The 21,367-nt window shown below is 40.9% G+C and overlaps 1 long non-coding RNA gene across 3 annotated transcripts in view; it reads right to left on the reverse strand.

Moving 5' to 3' along the window:
• Positions 1–4,199: 4,199 nt before the first annotated feature.
• Positions 4,200–21,367, reverse strand: part of LOC141982431 (uncharacterized) — a 45,849-nt gene continuing 28,681 nt past the window's right edge. For 2 of the 3 annotated variants that reach the window (XR_012638075.1, XR_012638074.1), the window contains 3 exons: positions 17,797–17,857; positions 12,195–12,394; positions 4,201–6,067 (listed from right to left, as the gene is read on the reverse strand). This is a non-coding gene — a long non-coding RNA (uncharacterized LOC141982431). Of the gene's footprint in view, positions 6,068–12,194; positions 12,395–17,796; positions 17,858–21,367 lie in introns of all 3 variants that reach the window. The other variant, XR_012638078.1, reaches the window with a different exon arrangement.

The following is a 21,367-nucleotide window of genomic DNA, read 5'->3' on the forward strand; positions in this document are numbered from 1 at the left end:
CCAGGTTGGTTACCCTTTATTCAAAGGCAAAAATCTTCGTCGTTCCTTTATATTTGCTATATAACTAAGAATGAAAAATGTATCAATGGTAAGCCATACAATTTATTATGTGTGTGTTTTGAGAGGTTGACAGAGAATACTTAACTTTGAAGTGTAAGGTGGTGTGTGGAGTGACATTTCATTTGCTTAAATTGTAATACAATTTTCAATGCACCAGTGCACATAAGAAACTGAGAAACTAAATCAAACACAGCCAGAGGAGGCGGTAGGGTGGTGTCCCCTCCTGTTCGATAGTGGCTTAAAGCACTTTCTCGGGAGATGAGACCTGAGTTCAAATCCATTTGCTGGCTGATTCAGAGCAGGGGCTTCTCCTTTCCCACTTTTGTGAGTGTCCTAACCAGCAAACGAAAGGGTATTTTAGCCTGCATGGCTCTCAATCTCCTGTTGAAGCTGTTCTACTTTGTATGAACTACTTAAATATTCACTGGAAGCTGGAACTCCCAACTGAGTGCCCTAACTATTGGCATAGGGAGTCATTCTCTCTGGACCAATGAATAAATCCAGGTGATAGTTCATAGCTGTGAATCCCTAATCTAGATAAGTGCCAAAGCCTAAGCTGGAGGGAGGCACCTAATGCCTTCTGAGGGGCAGTGCTTAGGTTTCTCAACATTTCCTGGTGGTTAACTTAGGTGGCTTCCTACTCAGTGTGATGGCTTTTGTGAATACCATTCTTAGGCACCTCTCCCCTCACTCCCCCACCACCATTATATTCTTGACTTAGGGGTATAGGTTCCTCTAGGTGGCAGGGTGCCTAAAGTTAAGCACTGCAACGTTGAGTCCAAGTCCCCTTTTGTGGAACTACATCCCTGTATTTGTTTCTTCTGGAAAGCACTATGCACTATTCTAGCATTATACGTACACACACACACCTCTTAAATTATCATAATAATAATACTTCACAGGAGTATTGTGAAGATTTAGTCATTGTTTGTGGAGCATTAGGTGTAAAAGTGCTTATTATTCTTACAAATGTTATGAGTCCCTTAGAATCAGGCAAATTTTGAAATTAAAACTCAAGATGGCTCCTCGCTTGAAGTTATAGCAATTTATGAGTTTTAATTAGTAAGTGGAATACACTTTGGACAGTATGTTACAATCTGCTGAAAGCAACCAAAGCTGCACATGCCATTCAGAATAAAGTGCACAGTAATATTATTAAAGTTGTAATATTACATGTTATACATGGAGTTTAAACACTTGGAACTATTTGCACGAAGGAATAAGAAGCTGCTGTACAATAGCTACTGGTTAGACAAGACCCCTATGATATGTTACATGTTTGAGGAGACAGTGAGGAAAAGAATGACAATTTTGTGGTTAAGGGACTGGATGGGGACTCAGGAGGTGTGGGTTCAGTTCTGGCCCCAGGAACAAAGTCCCTTTCTTGAGCATTAGGAAGTCACAATCTCTCTCTGCCTCAAATCCCCATCAATTAAACATGGGAAACATTATATCTATTATGACTAAAATGTGTAATGTTTACAAGATGCTCAGGTACTGTAGTGATGAGGATCAGTAAGTTTTTAAACTGTACAATGGAAAAAAGATCACTAAAGACTATCTTCTTTAGGTTACACTGTACGCCAATCCAGAGAAATGGCACTGCAGCTTTGCACTGCCCCAGGAGCAGACCAATGATTGAATTGCAACTCAGAATTCTAAAACAGCCTCTGCTGCTCCTTACTTCCTCAGCTACACTCTTTTAGCTGACACGTGGGGGAGAAGTAATGGATCCACCAACTCTCTTCCCACTCCATGTCTGTCAGTACAAGATGGGGAGTAATAGCCCCAAGTTTGCAGTTATCTCCTGTTGTAACTTCAAGTGATAGTAGCCCAAGGAGGTAATGCACTTCTCATTTCCTTTCATGAGCACTTGGGGATAGCCACAATCTCCCTCTAGTTGTAGATGGAAGGATGGGAATGTATTCACACCTTGCATACTATTGTAGTAATCATTGTACAAAATATACCCTGTGAGGTATCATCTGAAAACTGGTAACTCACTCATCAATAATATCATGCTGAAATGTATGGAACAATATTATTCATAACGTTATGATGTTAAAGGAACATGTTCAAACTCACGTAGTCCCAATTAGGTAGAATTGATCAAGCAGGCCTGTCTTAAACAAAGGGATATGTGTTCATCTCAATTTACATATAAGCTGTAAACAGAGTCCTCAGAGAGCAAGAGGGGGAAGGAGGAACACAAAGAAAATCTGCAGTTCAGCATATACAGATGGAAAAAAACAGCACAACACTTCTTCCCTACTAGACTCCATATCTCCTTACTCTCAGCTGGAAAGAACTTTATCTATGGGTCACACTCAGGAAAATGCTTTTCAAAATGGTGACTGAAATATAAAAGCGAGGGGCAAAAAAGCCCTCAAGTTATCTATCCCTACACCTCTCTTTTTTCACCTGAGACGACAAAAACAGCCTTTGGACCTTGGGATCAGATCCTGGCCTGAGAGTTTGGTCAGGAATATACTGAAAACACGTGGTAGGAATTTCACCTTGAACCAAGCCCAGTTTGTTAAATTTAGTATGCAAAGGCATTTGTCCTTATTTTTCCTGTAATCATTTCTGACTTTAATGCCTTAAATCTTGTACTCACTTAAAACCTCTCTCTTTGCAGTTAAATTTGTTTTTCCTTTAATCAAAACTAACCCAATGTTGTGAACTGTGTGGGTAACTCCATTTAAGGTGGCAAATTGTTGTATCTTGATCCCCTTAGAGGCAAGGGACCTAATATATCTGGACTGTCAATGAGAGGGCTGGACAGTGCAAACACATTTTTGGGGAACAATCTGGGACTGGTAGTGTTTACACTGCATGTAGTAATCAATGCTAATGGAAGCCAGAGCATGGCTGGTGTTTGCTGATAGGCTGCTGGGGTCAGAATTGTGGACCAGGGCTGTGGCTATACACAGATACTCAGGGGGTGATCTGCATGCTGTTTGCGAGGAGCCCAGGTTGGAAGCCACAGCAGCAAAGCATTGTGAGGCGACCCGGGTTGCAGGGCAGGTGGTGACACAGCCCCTCACTGGTCTGGATAACACCCCAGAATGAAATAACAGTATTAAAATTCCAATGGAAAAAAGTGACAGCCTTAATTGAGAATTTTAAGGAAATATTTCTCATATAGCCCCTGCCTTATATTGTGATCTTGGGCATTATAAACCTGGTTCATATGAGGTCAAGTTCTGGTTCTTATATCTGACTGCTCCTTCTTTCAGTCTTTCCTGTCAGTGCTTTTGTTCCTCTTCCAAAAGCAGAAAATTGTCATCAAAAGCTTTGCGAAGCAGAGTGACAAGTTTATGAGCTTTCATGAAGGTTAACTTTAATTTTTCTTTGGATTTCAACACATGGACAAACTTCTGTCACCAAGTTCCAAGCTGCTTGATCATGAGGCTGACTAGTGCTATATTCCTCATCTGTCATGGTAGGCATGTTCTTGTATAAACTTCAGATGTCAACAACACTGAAAACCCTTCCTTTTTCTGGAACTATAAAGTTGGAAATGCCCATCTGTTCAGCCTTCTGGTATGTAAGTTCTCCCCTAGAAATAGTTTCCAAGCATATATTGAGAATTCCATGGAAACAGGTAACTGGTAAAAGACTGGTGATATTAGTTTAACTCTTTCATGTCCCTATATGAGGAGGAGGATTTCATTGAGAATAAACAGTATTGCATTCTAAAATAAAACATAGATGTCTATGATGGTTTATAACTTTCAGCTATTCAAATCAGGGACCATAGTGTTCCATGTACTGGGTACAACACTTAGCACAATGGGAGCCTGATGGGGAGTTCCAAGAGTGCTCAGTGTTAGCTGAAAACTGATCCCCTTGAAGTCAATGGTAAAACCAATGCTGAGCAATTCTGATCCCCAGTCTTGAGTGAGGGCATTGGGTGCTAATACATAACTAATTGAGTTGTAATAGTCAAACACGATCTATCCACTTTGATAAAGTATTTTGAAAGTTGTCTATAAACCTTTCTGTATAAAACAGCCTAAATTATTTGCAATGCATTTTCAATGCATAATGTATAACATACCAGCAAACACTGCTAAGGTAAAACATTTCCTTTATTTGAAGAGTGTATATTCCATTTACTACAAATAAATAGTTACAGAACATTTAAATTTGCACTTAGTTTGTCTAAATTGTCTAATTCCAAACCAGGCTCCTTTATTTGCTACAGTCATTTTCAAATAAGTAACAAATATGATGATATAAAAATAATGCTGTTGCACTAGGACCAGACAAATTACTGTTCTCTGATATTTCTTACATGCATCCCCTTAAAAATGCACATTTAGATCATCCTCCAAGGTAGCAGTGACTCTGAAGCCCCTCAGTGCCCACTGGCAAAGGATTCATAGTCATCTAACAGCAACTCCTATTAGGTCTGACATACAGACTGCTCTCATTGTATTTATCTATAAAGAATGTTGTCTAAGATATCCCATGAAAGCTTATACTGGTCATAGTAATCATTGTGTATTGTATGTATGGGTAACAATTAAAAAGGTTTAGGTATGTACTGAAAATATGCTCAAACCATGAAACCATGCAGGTTTGATTTGCCTGTCAGCCTACGTCTCAAATGTAAAGGGAGCAGGGTAAACTAAAAGACATTAGGAATTCCATCTGAAGTCAACAGGAAAAGCAAATTAACAAGAGGATGAGAAAAAAAGGGACATGACGCCCACGCTCTGGGGAACAAACAAGAATACTTTAAAAAGGTTTACTGGACTATAAAAATGGAGTAGATTGGGGGGGAGATATTTTGGTTATCCATCTATCTGCCACCATTTTGTATCCATGAATGGGGGATCCCCAGCCATGTAGGTAGGTGATGCTGAGAGGTAACTCACAGTCCTGAATTCCTTAGAAAGCATCACAATAGCCAACACTTTCACCAAGTCCAAAAGTGTCATAAGAACATATGATCTTTTAGCTTAAGTAGTATGCAGGAAGAGAAAGCTTGTCTGAAAAACTCTAGACAGGTGTCTACCATCCCAACATCCCTAATGTAATGGACAAAGGAAAAGTAGTACACATGAATGGAGATTCAGTGCTACTAGAAGGAACATTAACATTTGGCCCCTTTATTTACAGGTCAGGTCAAACAGTATTACCCAACCCCTTCCCCTCAATTGGGCCTATACCTGTAGTCAAACAGAGTTCAGCTCATGCATTGTGGATACATAGGTTCTTCTCATACTCATGTATGCTCTTACATGATTTCTGGTATGAAATAAGAGCTGCTCAGTTCAGCAGCAACATGTCACTGAGGGGGTAAAATATCTATCATTGTATGTAGATCAGCACTCCTAAATTTGGCAATATCCAAATGTGCAGTTAAGTCTGAATGATAATAAATCTACAGCTATTGTAACCTTTTGTGGGGCAGAGATTACTTCACTGCCCTTCGCTCAGTGCCTAAAAAGAAGTCCCACAGAAAGATCAGAGACCCAGAATCAGTCACTGAGGATTTTCAACCAGGATTGCACAGGGTCAACCTCCTCAGAATCAAATCCAAAAATAACAAAAATAATGTATTTAATTCTTAAGTACCAACTTTATAAAATCTTATCATAAAGAAACATCAACAATAATATAATTTTTACTATATAAGATGGCTACTTTATAATCTACATACATTATCTTCACAGTTATACATAAATATAAAGAAAGAAAGCAAACTAAACCTAAACAGGTCAGTCCGGACAGAAACACAGTGAGAAGAAACTCAGAGTTCCCAACATCTTAGGTTGAGTTCACCTGAGTCTCAGTTACAGTCAACGATCACCAAAATCTATACTGTTTACTGAGTCAAAAGCATGGCAACAACATCTTCCCTCGACTTGCTTGTAGAAATCTTCAGCTGGAATCCATGCAGACTCTTCCTCTTCCTCTGCTGCACTCACTCATTTGGGTAGTCAGCTAACTAATTAACCAACCGCTCAGTTAAGTATATAGATTTTTAAAAACCCTGTTACAAGAAAAATACAAACTGAGAATAGTAAAATATAAGTGACTCTTTCCCCATCACCACACGTAAAGAAGAGAGGAATTGGTGAATCATACCGGTTGAGACAATTTAACTAAAAAAAAGTTTGGCTCAAATCAAATAGCATTCCAATTTTAAAATTAAAATTAAAAAAAATAGCTTTCCCTCCCCATTTCCCGTTTCTATATTAACACTGCTAGGGCTTCCCTGTTGAAGGGTTAAGAATATCACTAACCTGCTGCAAAATGCTTCAGTTAGAGGAAAACAGCCTGCTTTCTGCTCCTGTGGCTCAGCTTCTCCCAACCCACACAGTGCACATGGACTGCCCTGACTCCTTGCCCTCATTGTATTCCAGCTCCACAGAACCTATCCAAAACTACCACACCCAATTCCAGAAACTTCTGTGGGTGAGAGCAAATTGTGCATCTGCTTAGCAACAATGACCCAGACACAACTCATTCCTACCCAACCCACATAGATCTCTTAAAGAGGTATCTCCTTATTAGGCACATGGTTTACACCAGTGGTGGGCAACGCCGCACGCAGGGTAATCCACTGACGGGCCACGAGACAGTTTGTTTACATTGACCGTCCACAGGCAGGGCTGCCCGCAGCTTCCGTCGTGGCGATTCACCATTCTCAGCCACTGGGAACTGCGGGAAGCGGTGGCTGGCCCGCACCATTTCCCACAGCTCCCACTGGCCAGGAACTGCGCCACTCGGAGCTGCGGGTTGCCATGCCTGCGGACAGTCAATGTAAACAACCTGTCTCTTGGCCCACCAGCGGATTACCCTGGCGGGCCACATGCAGCCCGTGGGCCACAGGTTGCCCAGCACTGGTTTACACTATTTCATTACAATTGCTGCGATCAGGTGTAACGACTACACTGTAATGGTTGAGTATTTATAAGATGCTTATATCCATCAGTATTCATCAGGAGTCTGATCCAGAGCTCAGTGAAGCCAATGGGAGTCTTTTCATTGATTTCAACGTGTTAGGCCTCCATGTCATTAGTTTGTAAACAGGTAGCACCAGCAAGGTTTCAGAGGATCATTGTTCTTGGGCCACACATGACAGTTTTACAATATGGATTTACTGCATTAGTATCCATTAAGTCTGATAAATATTGCCTATGTTCTCTTTCATAGCAACTATTGTTTTTACTAGAAAATAAATGCAATTGCATTTTGCACACAGAATTAAATCAAATTGTAATGTCTCAAATTAACAATATGTTCTTGTGACAGAACATTTAAAAAAAATCATGAAACAGCTCACTGTTATTTGAAACATCCATTGTTTTCCTTTGTTTTGGAAACTGGAACAAGACAACTGGAAAGGTTTCTACACTTTGTTTCCTTAACAAGACAGATGTGAGTGGCACTGTGCCAGCACAGATTTACTCTCATCCCATAGTGTGGGATTAAAAACCACAACAAGGCCGAGGATTCAGGGCTCAGTCCTTTTCTGGGTCTTTTTTTTTTTAATACACCTCTGCAGTATCTGAAAATATTGTAATCTGTCAAGATTAATAACCACCTCCTTTATCAGAAATCTTTCATACTAAATATCATGAAGGCCCTGACTCTGAGAAGCAGAGAGAGCAATAAAGCACGTGGTTGAATTGAAGTCAACTGGATTTAAGCATCTGCCTATAATTAAGCATGTCATTAATTGCTTTCCTGAATTAGTACCAAAGTGATCAAAAGGGGGAAGAAAGCATAATTGAACAAGACAAAGAAAGGTTGCTAGAATTAAATCATTGAACAGTCTCAACATTCATAACATCCCAAACTATACAAGACTCTGTTCACTGTATCCAGACAGTATGTTTAGAAATCAAACATTGAAATCAGTACAGAATATGGTGATTCTTATTCAAACCAAGATCCAGAATCTAGTTATTAGAGTGGGTTAACAAAGTCAAAATGACACAATAAAAGAGTGTATTGGATTTTAAACTGTCAATTATTAAAATAAATAATACAGCTTGCCTACACCTGAAATACTTCACTGGCTCAGCTGCAGCACTTTGGGTGACCAGCACTATAGGGTGACCAGATATCAAGTATGAAAAATTGGGACAGGGATAGGGCAGTGGTGGGCAACCTGCAGCCCATCAGGGTAATCTGATTGTGGATTGTGAGACATTTTGCTGACATTGACCCTTCGCAGGCACGGCCCCACACAGCTCCCAGTGGCCCTGGTTCACCGTTCCCAGCCAAGGGGAGCTGCAGGAAGTGGTGGCTAGCACATCCCTGAGGCCCGCAATCAGATTAGCCCAATGGGCTGCATACAGCCTGTGAGCCACAGATTGCCCACCACTGGGATAGGAGGTAATAGGCACCTATATAAGAAAAAGCCCCGAATATCAGAACTGTCTCTCTAAAATCAGGACATCTGGTCACCCTAAAACACTACCTATGCCAATTGGAGAGGTTCTCCTGTCAGCATAGGTAATCTACCTCCCCAAGAGGTGGTAGCTATGTCAACAGAAGAATTCTACATGGGAGGTTAGGTCATTTTAACTATGTCACTCAGGCGTGTGCATTTTCACATAGCTGGGTTGACCTAACTTTTTATTGTAGTGTAGTATACTGTAGACCAGGTATAAGTATATATGTTTAGCAAAATATATGTTTAAAAAAATATTGAACCACTGATCCCAGGATTTCTATTTCTCTGGGTTTGGCCAGCAACTCAGTTCATGCAACCTGGATTAGAAGCAGCTGAGTTGTACTACTAAAAGAAAACTTAGGAATTGGATGTGCTGCTATACACATAGAATTATAGGCAAAATTGTTTAAACACAGGTTCCTAAAATTAGGCTCCTAAGCCCATATTTAGTTATATTTAAGTTGCCTGTTATTTAAATACTTGAACATGGATTTTGGATCCCAACTTTCAGTACTTACATTAGAAGATTTTGGCCATAGTGTAGTCTGAGTCACATACTGTATGGAGTATGTGGACAGGGATGTAGAGAGTCTTTCACAAGGATGCCAAGAGGCATTCTGATTGATTGAGCTCAAATTCCTCCAGGGGTCTTTTGAAGAGTGCAGGCTAAAGCAGCAGCTCTGCCATTCCTTTGCAGACTGTACTCTCTCTTACACTGGGCCAACTTTGCTGGGCTGTGCAGAGGGCCATGGGGCTTACCTCCAACATCACATCTTGTCCATTACCATCAGACTTAGTCTGTGTTCCCAACTGGGATTGTGACTAGCACTTGTACACTGGGTCAAGGGAAAATGAGTGAGGCTTCTTGTGTTCTGTCCCTACCTTAGACATAGTGCACGGCCAGCAAAAATCCAGCCTTCCGTATCTTCATCCAGATAATGAACTATGGTGAGGTTTTAACATAGGTTATATAAACCAAACTAGATTATTTTTGTTAGGATTTGAAAAATCCATCCTCCCTGCTCAGTCATCTGCATGTAGAGACATGAGAGATTATAACAGGACCAATCCTCTCCCCTTGGCTGCCCTCCCTCTCGCTAGATTAAAAATAAATAAAATGTTTTAGTGGGAAAATGGGTGGGTTACAATTACACAGCATCTTTTCTATTCTACCTTTGCTTGTCTGTTCTTTTACAAGTGCTGGGCCGTAATTCCCCTGTTTAGATGCTCCAAGTATGAACTTAAAGGTTTCTAGTTTGCACTAAATTTCGTGCCTGCAGTGTTCACATTGGGGAGTTACAGCTCAGCACCTTAATGCACACTGCTATTCACGCTCCCATCGTCTGAACTGTGGGGCAATGTTGACAGGCCCTGAGTTATTTTAGGTCTAGTTTAGAGCTAAGTAATGGGCTTAGAATTTAGTTTCAGATCAAATTTCACACACAAACCCACTTTCATCTGTCTGAATTTTGGACATAACCAAATTTCAAATATACTTGATCTCCCTCTAATGGACACAAATGAAGGTTACTGTAAGACTAATTAAGATTTTTTTCCTTTTTTCAAAATATGAAATTACCAGGTTTCATCCAAATGTGACTTGTCATCCACAATTCTGCTCACATCTAGCCTGTTTCAGGTGTAGCTTTGTAACACGGTGCACACTCAATACCATGGCGTCTCCTGCTTGTTACCTGCAGGAATTAGCTTTTCCAGCTCCGGAGCACGTCCTGTTGGCCCGTGTCTCCCTACTGGTACCTACTTCCTGGTCAGTCTCCACCACAGTACTTCAGGCCCCGCATCCCTCCCAGCCCACGGTGCCCCTTCTCTGGGATATTACCCAACAGCAGTGTCCACACACTAAGGGATCCTCCCCTCCCTGGGGAACCCCAATACCCTAAACCCACCTTTCCTCAGTGACCCACTGCCAGTCTTCATCTAGCGCCTTTACTCAGAGGCTGACTGCATTCTGCAATGGCCACTCATCATCGGCCAGGGGGTTGGACCTGCTGTCTCTTCATTCCCTGGCTGCCTCCCCACAGCCCTAATACCTCTTCTGGCCCTGACAGCAAGGCCCCTGCCTAGGGGTTTGCCAGGCTGGAGCTTTCCCAGCTCCTTCTGCCCTTCCCCAGCACTGCACTGTCCAATGTACTCTTTACTCTTTCAGGCAGCCAGGTCCATCTCTCTCCAAAGCCCTGCAGCCCTTTTATAGGGCCCATCCTGGCCCTGATTGGCTGCCTCCCAGCCTTTTCTGATTGGATCTCAGCCCCAGCCCTCTCCAAGGGCTGGCTTTTAACCCTTTCAGGACTGGAGCAGGGTGACCACCCCACTACAAGCTTCTTGCCTTCTAAACATATCCAAACATATTTTTAAAAAATACTGATACACAATATATCAACAGGAAAAATGTAATACCTAAGACAGAGGAACACTGTCACATACCTCACAATTAGTCCCTGTCACAGGGTGTGCCTATAGATATTCCCTGTCTCAGTTTAATATCATCAGTATGTTCATTGAGGCTTTATGTTGGGAACAGTACGCCTTCTGAGGAGTCTAGTTTAGTAACCAAAGATTCAGTGAAAATGCCAGCAAGCCTCTACCCCAGAATCTTAGCTAGCAGTCAGTCTCAGTTTATCCATTCCCACCATCCACTCCCTTTGAGCAGTGTTCTCGCTGCTTGGGTCCCTCCCTGGAGTCAGGTCTCTTGCCACTTTTTTTTCCAAAGTCAGGGGTCTGCAGAGATGTGTCAGCTGCAGCTCTTCTCTGGGGAGGCATGCAGTCCATGACAGACTGAGTTTACGCTACGGTTTGGGAGTGCCCTGTCCCTCAGAGCACATGTCTGCAGGAACCACCTCATCTGAGCCCTGGTAACCCTTTATCATGCTAATTAGTGGGTCTGAGGAGGCTCCTGTATGGGAAAAGGAGCCAAAAGACAGGTAGGCTGGTATCTGTCTCTCTTAAAGAACCAGCCTCCATGAAAATCCTATTAAATGTTTGCACCTCCTTTTTTATTATTTGTGGAATGGGATATTCTGTGGTTTAAATCTATCAGTTGTCTTTCATTTAGTAACTTCTGTCTTCCAAATGCCAGTGAATATTAAAAATTATCACAGCTGTAGCAGAGCAGATCTAATGGTGTGGTGAACTATGAATCATTAGGCATGAAAGTTCCCTTGGGAGACATAAGAGTCCCTAGACCCTAACAGTTTCCAGCCAGTGAAGGGACATCACTTGACACAAGAAGCATCAGATGAGTCACAGAATGGCTGCTAAGGTACCCAGTGCAGTCTGGTGTGGAAGATGGATCAAGATCCTATTTCTTCATGAAGAATAGAAGGACTACGTGAAGCACATAACAAACTAGTTAGTTTCCTTTGCAGTGGAGAAGGTGGACAGACCATGTTCCGATTCTTAGTATGTTACTTTAACCACGAGATCAGACCATGAGATCAACTTTTTCCCACAGGATCTAACTGCTGGAAACCCCATACCACATAATCCTTGCAGCTAGATGCACAACTGGAAATTACTGGATGCAAACTGTTGAAAGAAGATGATTAATACCCAAAAAGGGAAGTGTCAAACCACACTTAAATCATGAGGAAATTTCTACAAGTGCTTTATAACTTTCCAAAACCAAAATGATATTCTTTCTACAAACAAGTAAACCATGAATATTATCTAACAGTCAAATCAACTATCATATTACCTGTTTTAGGCCTCTCACTCCATCACAGTAATCTCACATACAGCTCAGACATTGATTCAACATTGAAGTACACTTTCTGAGGCACATTAACAAAAGAGACCTTCTTCCTTTGTAGGTTGTTGCTTTTAACTGTTAATCATGGGTGTTGATTTAGGTAACGGCAACAGCTTCTTCAACAAATGTGTTCTTATATTTCTATGCTGTAAAATCAAGTAAACAGTTGCAATGTTACTTTATAGAGATTTGTTATTATTTAAATGAATGGTTCCCATTTAATTCCCAGTGACACACCTTATTGTAGTGTTACAAATTGCATTAAAATCATGGAGAAACGGATAAATGATGTCTGTCTTAGCACAACAGACTAATTTTCCATACTAATTTAGCTTCCCTCTTGGGGAAGCAAACAGTGATTTCTGACATATTTCAGTTTATTGTTGACTGTATTATATTCTAAGTACTGTAATTGTTATTTGTTATGCATTCATTTAGGTACCATAATGTGTCAAACATATTTTTCCATTAGCATATGTTTACTACATTTGTCTTCTTTTGAAATTCAAAACTCACAACTACAGTGGAAAGGAGAAAAAAAGTAAATAAGCACTGCTAATTATATGAAAGGGATTTTTAATTTAACTATATAGACAGATCTTTCAATAAAGATGAAAATGGCTCATCCTAGATTGCAGAGGTGTCCAGATTGGGATGCTGCCAGAGTTGAATTTGGGGTTGAGATATTTATCTAAACCTGGCAGTCATCTGAGTGTTAATTTGCACATGGCATCCTAGCCAAAATAGAAAAAAATATTTCAAGGGCTTTTCCAGCTCTACTATTTCTGTCCCCCACCTGACCTGGCCACCCTCATGGCTCTTCAGCTGGCTTCTCTGCTTCTTCATGGAGATTGCCAAATCAAAGTCATCAGCCTCCTAATTCAGAATGGGACTTCCAAGGGATTATAATCATCTAAACACACAGCATCAGAGAGTAGCAGAAGCCACTCCACTGCTAGTACTGCTGCTTAATAGGGCAAATCCTATAATGGCTTCATGGTAAGTCCCAAGGAAAAGAGAGTAAAGGTCTATGAGACTCCCTCCCAGAGAAGAACAGCAGTGAGTGGGAGCCCTCCATAGGAGGAGTTTTGCATTCTGGATCCAAACACTCCCCATGTTGAATTCAACCAATTTAAAGTTGACCCCTAATTTCATAATCTTCCTGGGCACCAGCAGCATCCTATGAGTAAAATCTCATTTCTCAGCTATGCAGTATTTCTTGACAGTTACCATTAGTTTGTTCTTAATAGACAATTTTAAGGATTTTTTTTTAATTTAACAGATGGCAGGGATGGTATCTAATTCTTTTGTTGTCATTCCTGATCTCCTATCATATGTGTCATTGGAGTCTCAATGCTTTTAGTGATACCTCAGGCAGAAACATCAGAATTAATTACATAATCAATACCACTCTAGGTATGCATTCACCCGTAGACAAGAATATAAGGGATTTACTTTGTGTGCTGGCTTAAGTTGTTTATTGACTTGATAGTTTTAAGGCTTAGTAGGAGGTCAATGGCTTAGGGGCTAATTCATTACAATACTTACATCAGAGGGAGTACACATTTTCTTCTAAGGATCCTAAGCTTGTGGGAGTTGAAAGCAAAAATTTGGTGAACGTGTACTGGCTTTGGTTTGCTTATCTAGGTATATTCTGGTATAGTATGTGAACAGGGGCTAGGCAAAAACATGAATATTTCTCAAGTGCATATAGTGTAAAATTCAGCAATACATTTAGAGATTATTAAGGTTATAAAACAATGTGACGAAAGCAAAGGGGTGAATGTTAAAGCTGAACTGAGTCAGTCTGAGTCCACAATAATTATTTCTGATATAAAATAATCACAGTAAAAGTGAGATTAGAAACAGGCCTGAAGTGTTCTTTAATCATGTTAGCATGTTGGAGGTCTGAAATTCATAATGTTATAGACTGTGTACCCAATCTGCTTCATTACTTGAGCAAAAGAGGTAGGCTCAGGGCTGAGTGGAAACCCTAGTAGGGATGGAGTTGTTGTTTGTCTTTTTTCCACTGTTTGTCAGTGTTAAATACAGTGTTGTACAACTTGGGGAGAAATATATATGGCTTGTGTTCTTTTTTGAAAAAAAAAGCATAAATTATAAGAAGAGAGTGACAGAGTGCACTGCAGATGAAAACTAAGTCATGTCAGCCTAATATGCTTAGAATTACTATAAATAGATATTTATATTATTTATTATGTTAAACCTGGAAGCAGCATTGGGTCAGATCATGAGACTCAGCCTGACCCCTCCGCACTGGATTTGGAGAAAATCACTACCCCTTTCTTTGATACTCAGTCATGCCACTCCCAGCTGAATTGCATTTAGGTTTCCTCATCTAACATCTTGCAGGTCCACTTCTCCAGCATCAGGCCAGCTGTATTTTCAGACCACCATCTAGTGACTGAGGTGGTTTCATTAATGACTGAGCAGCCAGAGTTGGCCCACTGGCATTTTAACAACAGTCTGCTGGAGGGTGTGGGCTTCATGGCATCTTTCTGAGAGTCCCACAGGACCTTGCAAGCACCAGCATTGAACTCCCAAAGGATAGCATGGGTGACCGAGACCAGTTAGAGTACCCTCTCACTCCTGGCCAAGTTCTGAGAAGCCCTCCATCTGATGCCCCCAAACAAACCTCCAGGCATCGATGTAATGATCAGTTCTACCACACCCTGGTAAGTATAGAACCCTAACCCTAATCCTAACCTTAAGCTTCCTCTATACTTTCACTTGTAAATAAAGTGTACTTTTATTGTTGGTTAATCCATTCTGCAGGTGGCAGTAGAGTATATATGAGTATCAGGCTAGGGATAAGTACCAGGTCGGGAATAGTTGAAACAATATAGGGAGGTAAGGTATGGTTCCTGACTGCCTTAAATGGTCAGTGGTGGTACCACTGGTTAGTAGCTGAGAACCAGGCTGTTGAAACCCACTGCAGCCAAAGCAGAGGGATACCAGTAAGGGCTCCTGTGGGTACAGCAACCCATAAACCCCCTTACATGCACCCCATCTGTGGCCCCACAAAGTAATGGGACTTCCTTATCAATCTAGTCCCGGCACAGGACAATACAGACACCATCGCACCAGGAGGAGGAAGTTGGAAAAAACCTCAGGAGGTCATCTAGTCCAACCCCCTGCTCAAACCAGAACCAACCCCAACTAAATCATCCCAGCCCAGGCTTTGTCAAGCTGGGCCTTAAAAATCCTAAACTTGGTTGTCATACTAAGATGATGTTGATTCCATATCCATTGTAAATGGCTCATGGCACATGTTGTGATGCCAAACTGATGGACAACCTCTGTGTGAGAACTGGAGGAGCTGGTAAGTATAGACCCCACATGGCAAAAGCTGGAGACTGATTCAATGGTTGTGCAAAGAGATTGGAGTCTCAGGTGGACCTGGTCCTAGATTTTGCAGTTTTGTCTTTGACCATGAAACATAGAGACCAATCTTAGCTGACTCCTCCTCCATATGCTGGAATGCCTCACGAAACCTGTTAGGGCTTTGTACTAAAAGAACAACATCATCAGCATAGTCAAGTCTGTCCCCCCACAAGTCCGACCTGTACCTCATCGTGGTGGAGGGGGTGTAACATCTGAAATAGGGGATTGCTCGTTGGAGCTATGCTATCAGCGATGAAGGCTTGTCCGAAATATCGTCTTGCGCATTATACGAGGTGGACAGATCCAACATGAACCCTGAAAATGATGGCTAACACAGGCAATGAACATGCAGGTCAGCAGCTGCACCTAGCTACCTGAGGCGAAGGAAGTCATTGAGAGAGACTCAACGGCTCAGGTTGTATAGCGTGAAGCCAGTACTGGTAGACCAGGAAAAAGGGTTGCGTTACTGTGCCTCCGTCTCATCCCAATGGGACAAGGTATTTCCCAGGATAATCATTTGCTCTTGGTTTTTTTGACCATGAATAACCTAGCATCCACTCACCCACAACAAAGTGCATGACTGAAATTTCAGTTGTCACCTATTCAGGACTGTATCTGTGTCTTCCTATGGGTTTGGATAGCAGGTAGCATACTGTGGGCACTACCACAATATAAGTAAGCAATCATTGTTACACTAGCAGCTGTGTTGAAGAAGTACTTAAAAAACCACACAACACCTCCACTTTCACAGAACAGAGTATAAATTCATGGGTTTGGGTATCCTCAGAAACAGAATCACCAGACTCTTGTTTAGGTTAGGAAGGTTTAAGAAAGACATCACATTGTTTGTTGAGGATGGAGAATACCCTTCAGGCTCAAGCCAGTCTACTGTCTCTTTCTCAGCATTTCACCTTCTACAGGTTGTCATATTCACATGACACCTCCTTCCTTTTTTCTTCAGGCTAGGTTTTTATAATCAGAAGTCTGAAGCTATCCAATAAAGTGACAGAACTAAAGTCACTTATTAAGGGAAACTATTCCCTGGTGGTGCCTTCCATCTCAGTCCATGTGCATTGGTCATCAATCTTTCCCCCAAAACTTAAACTCCTACCTAAATAGAAATATATTTCCCTCCAAGGCCTAGTAGCAATTCCACTTCCATGGGACTTTCATGCTGGTGTGGAAACTTTGTTATAGAGGGGAAAAAAGCAAAATTTTCATGATGAGAAATGTTTCTGTCCGGCAATTAGAGCAGAAGAACGTAAAAAAGGAAAGGTCAGAGAGACTAAACTGATAATTGGCCAGGGCAGTGTCCCTCCTTTATGCAGGTAATTAAACTATAAAGTACATGTATAATAAGTCAACATCTCAGAGTAAAAATACTGCAGTCAGGAGAACAAAGAAGAAAGCCATCTTTCTCTTTTAAACTAAAATAAGTCACAACACATTAACTCTGATTTGTAGCTTGGCCACAACCAATTTCACACAATATCCTATAAGTACTGCTGTGTTATTAATTAATTTAAATAACCTTTCCAGAGCAATGGGACAGTGAAGACTGTGTGCATTGAGTTCAGATGCTTAAATCGCTTTTAGCATTCTGTTCTAAAAATACACTTTCCAAATGTCAGTTGCAGATATCAAAGCTGGTTTTGAGTTAGAAAAGTACAAAAATCTGAAACCAGAAAATTTCCATATCCTCATCCTTTTACAGAATAAGTCATCCAACTGATGTATGTATTTATTTGTTTTAAGGCTTCTTTCCCAGAGTAAGACTTTATGGCTGATAGAATTTTTGTGATTGAGATAAAGCAAACCTAGAAAATAGAGGTTAAAAATGGTCATATTGATGCTGTTACCAGTTCAGGAAAAAAGATGCCAAACTATTTTTTTTTGTTTAGGTCATGGTTGTGACTTATCATTGACTTCAATGAGACTCTTCACTTGGGTAAAGTAACAGAATTTGGACCATGTCATTGTTACAGGACCTTTCTTGTCTGATCATTTTTTTATCTCTAGAAGATTTTATATTACTATAATACACAAATATAAAATAAAACTGAAAACCTAATTTATTTAATTAATTATATCTGTTTGTATGCCACTGCTTAAATGTGAAGTTTTAAAGTCAAAAATATCCTCTTACCTTTCAAGGCTGCAATCCTGCCACACACATATGCTTAACTCTATTCATGTGAGTAGACGCACTGAGTCAAGAAAGAAAAAAAGTGGGGGGAAAACATCACTCATCATTGCCTAAGAGATACCCAAAACTTCACGTCATTACTTTTTATGAATGTATTACATAAAATATGGAATATGTATAATGTGTCAGAGTTACAGATGGTGGGAAAATGTATGGGGAGGGGAATACGTAGAAAATTCAACTTTTCATTTTTCTTTCATTTTTCTCTCAAAGTTTTTAGCTGGAAACTTTGAATTTCTGTTTATAATTGCCACCACAGTGTCTCTTGGAGTTAAAAGAAAAGGAGTACTTGTGGCACCTTAGAGACTAACCAATTTATTTGAGCATAAGCTTTCGTGAGCTACAGCTCACTTCATCAGATGCATTCTGTGGAAAGTGTAGAAGATCTTTTTATACACACAAAGCATGAAAAAATACCTCCCCCCACCCCACTCTCCTGCTGGTAATAGCTTATCTAAAGTGATCACTCTCCTTACAATGTGTATGATAATCAAGGTGGGCCATTTCCAGCACAAATCCAGGGTTTAACAAGAACGTCTGGGGGGGGGGGTGTAGGAAAAAACAAGAGGAAATAGGTTACCTTGCATAATGACTTAGCCACTCCCAGTCTCTATTCAAGCCTAAGTTAATTGTATCCAATTTGCAAATGAATTCCAATTCAACAGTCTCTTGCTGGAGTCTGGATTTGAAGTTTTTTTCTTATAATATCGCAACTTTAATATCTGTAATCGCGTGACCAGAGAGATTGATGTGTTCTCCGACTGGTTTATGAATGTTATAATTCTTGACGTCTGATTTGTGTCCATTTATTCTTTTACGTAGAGACTGTCCAGTTTCACCAATGTACATGGCAGAGGGGCATTGCTGGCACATGATCACAGGAGAGTGATCACTTTAGATAAGCTATTACCAGCAGGAGAGTGGGGTGGGGGGAGGTATTTTTTCATGCTTTGTGTGTATAAAAAGATCTTCTACACTTTCCACAGTATGCATCCGATGAAGTGAGCTGTAGCTCACGAAAGCTTATGCTCAGATAAATTGGTTAGTCTCTAAGGTGCCACAAGTACTCCTTTTCTTTTTGCCAATACAGACTAACACTGCTGTTACTCTGAAACCTCTCTTGGAGTTGTAATTCAGGGCTTCATGCTTCATTTTGTTTCTATGTGCCAGACTTCCTGCCAGACTCTCTCTCTCTCTCTCTTTCTTGCTCTCATCTTGCTGAGCCGTCATAGGAGTTCCTGGCTGCAGAGCACTGTGAGAGACATAGTCCAGCTGTGGACCCTAAACCAGAGAGGAAAGTGGTGGCATGAGACACCCAAATGAAACTCCCATGATGCACCATGACAGCATTTCCTAATAAAAATATTCAATTTGGGGGTGTTTGCTTTTTCAACAAGTTGAAATGTTCCAGGAAGGTGGACACTTTTCATTAAAAAAAATCATTTAGTCAAGCAAGTTTTCCATTGAAAAACAGTTTCAGTAGAAAAATTTTGGCCAGCCCTCATCAGAGTTAACATTCCCAGAGCAATCCTGACTTATGAGTGCTCAATCTAAGAACATTAATGTTACATTAATGCTAGCTTTTGAATTTCACTATAGATTGTATGCTCTGTATGGAATGATCTGCATGCATTAACATCCTGCTGTGATTTGAGATTGTACAGCTAAGTACTGCTATTTGACTAAAATAATAAATAGATATGCAAAATCATAGGATTGCGCTCAGAAGACTACCACAACTGTTCTTTAAAATAATCTTTCAAGGGTTTTTAATTAACTTTTTTAATTAATAGATTTGTGTTTAACTTTATGCATCATTTCCCATTTTGATTATTTTGAGCTCCTGTCTCCAACTGATTAGCAGGAAATCCAAGTGAGGTGTTCAATATTACATGAGTTTACTAAAAACACACTGTTTGTGATTTACATGTTCATTTCCAAACCAATGATGTTCAAGGCTAAGCAAACAATAATGCACAGTACAAGAATGTATGTACTGTAAATAGCTCGACTGAGGAATGTTAAAAATAGAACTGGTTGGAAAATGGAATGAAAAAAAAGTTTGTTTTTGTTCCAAAGAGGAATAAACCCCCAAATTTTGACGTTTTCTTTGAAATAAAATTTCCAAAAAAGCTTGGTTTGGGATCATGGACACATTTCGATAGTGTCCAACACAATTATATAGACTTATAAAATCAAGATTTTACTATAATATAAAAATCTAAATGGAACATTTTTACCTTTCAACTGAAACATTTTGACATTATCAAAACCAAATGAGAAAGTTAAAGGCATACAATCATAGCAATGTAGGACTGGAAGGGACCTCAATAAGTCATCTGCTCTAGTCCCCTGCACTGAGGCAGGACCAAGTATTATCTAGACCAGTGGTTCTCAACCCGTGGCCAGTGGGCTGCATGTGGCCCAATTAGCACATAGTTGGGTCCAGGGCCGGGGCTTGTGCCCAGCCCCCCGCAGCACGGTCTGGAGTCCAGAATCAGGGCTCCCGCCCCAAACAACAGGGTCCAGGGTTAGGGTTGGGGCTGCCACCTGGCCCCACACAGTGCAGGTCATGGTTGGTGTTAATGGCAGGGTCAGGTTGGGAATGCTGCCTGTCCCTGTACAACAGAGTATGGGGTCCCTGCTGCCCAGCCCCTCCACCGGGGCTCCACTCCTGGATCCACTCTGTGGAGGGGTCTCTGGGCTGGGGGTGCTAGGCATAGCAAAGTATGGGGGGTGGGTGGGGTTCTCAACCTGCAGCCCAGGTAACACATTGTGGACTGCATATGCGACCCACAATGATTAATAGGTTGAGAACCACTGATTTATACCATCCCTTACAGGTGTTTATCTAACCTGTTCTTAAAGTTCTCCACTAACAGAGATTCCACAGCCTCCTTAGGTAATTTGTTCCAGTGCTTCACTACTCTTACAGTGGAAGACTTATTTCTTACATCTTGCTTAAAACACTCCTGTTAATACATCCTAGAATAATGTTTGCTTTTTTTGAAACTGTTTTACACTGTTGATGCATATTTAGCGTGTGATCCATTATAACCCCCAGATAATTTTTTCTGCAGTATTCCTTCCTAGATAATCATTTCTCATTTTGCATTTGTGCTACTGATTATTCCTTTTAAGTGTAGTACTTTGTCCTTACTGAATTTTATCCTTTTTTTTTATTTCAGACCATTTCTCCATTCTCCAGTCAAGATCATTTTGAATTCTAAGCCTGTCCTCCAAATCACTTGCCACCCCTCCCAGCTGCTTGTCATCTGCAAACCTTAAGTGTACTCTCAATGACACAGTCCCAGGGGTGAAAGTAAATTAGAGGACTTACCGGTACGCCGGAGTCCTGAGCAGGGGGAGTGGCCTCAACCGGAAGAGGCAGGGCCTTAAATCCCTGGGCCCTTTAAATCTTGATTTAAAGGGCCAGGGCTCCAGCTGCGGTAGTGGTGGCTGGGAGCACGGGGCCCTTTAAATCAGCCCTGAGCTACCAGCTGCAGAGGCG

This window comes from Natator depressus, chromosome 1, assembly GCF_965152275.1.
Source record: "Natator depressus isolate rNatDep1 chromosome 1, rNatDep2.hap1, whole genome shotgun sequence".
In the NCBI taxonomy this organism is placed as follows: domain Eukaryota; kingdom Metazoa; phylum Chordata; order Testudines; family Cheloniidae; genus Natator; species Natator depressus.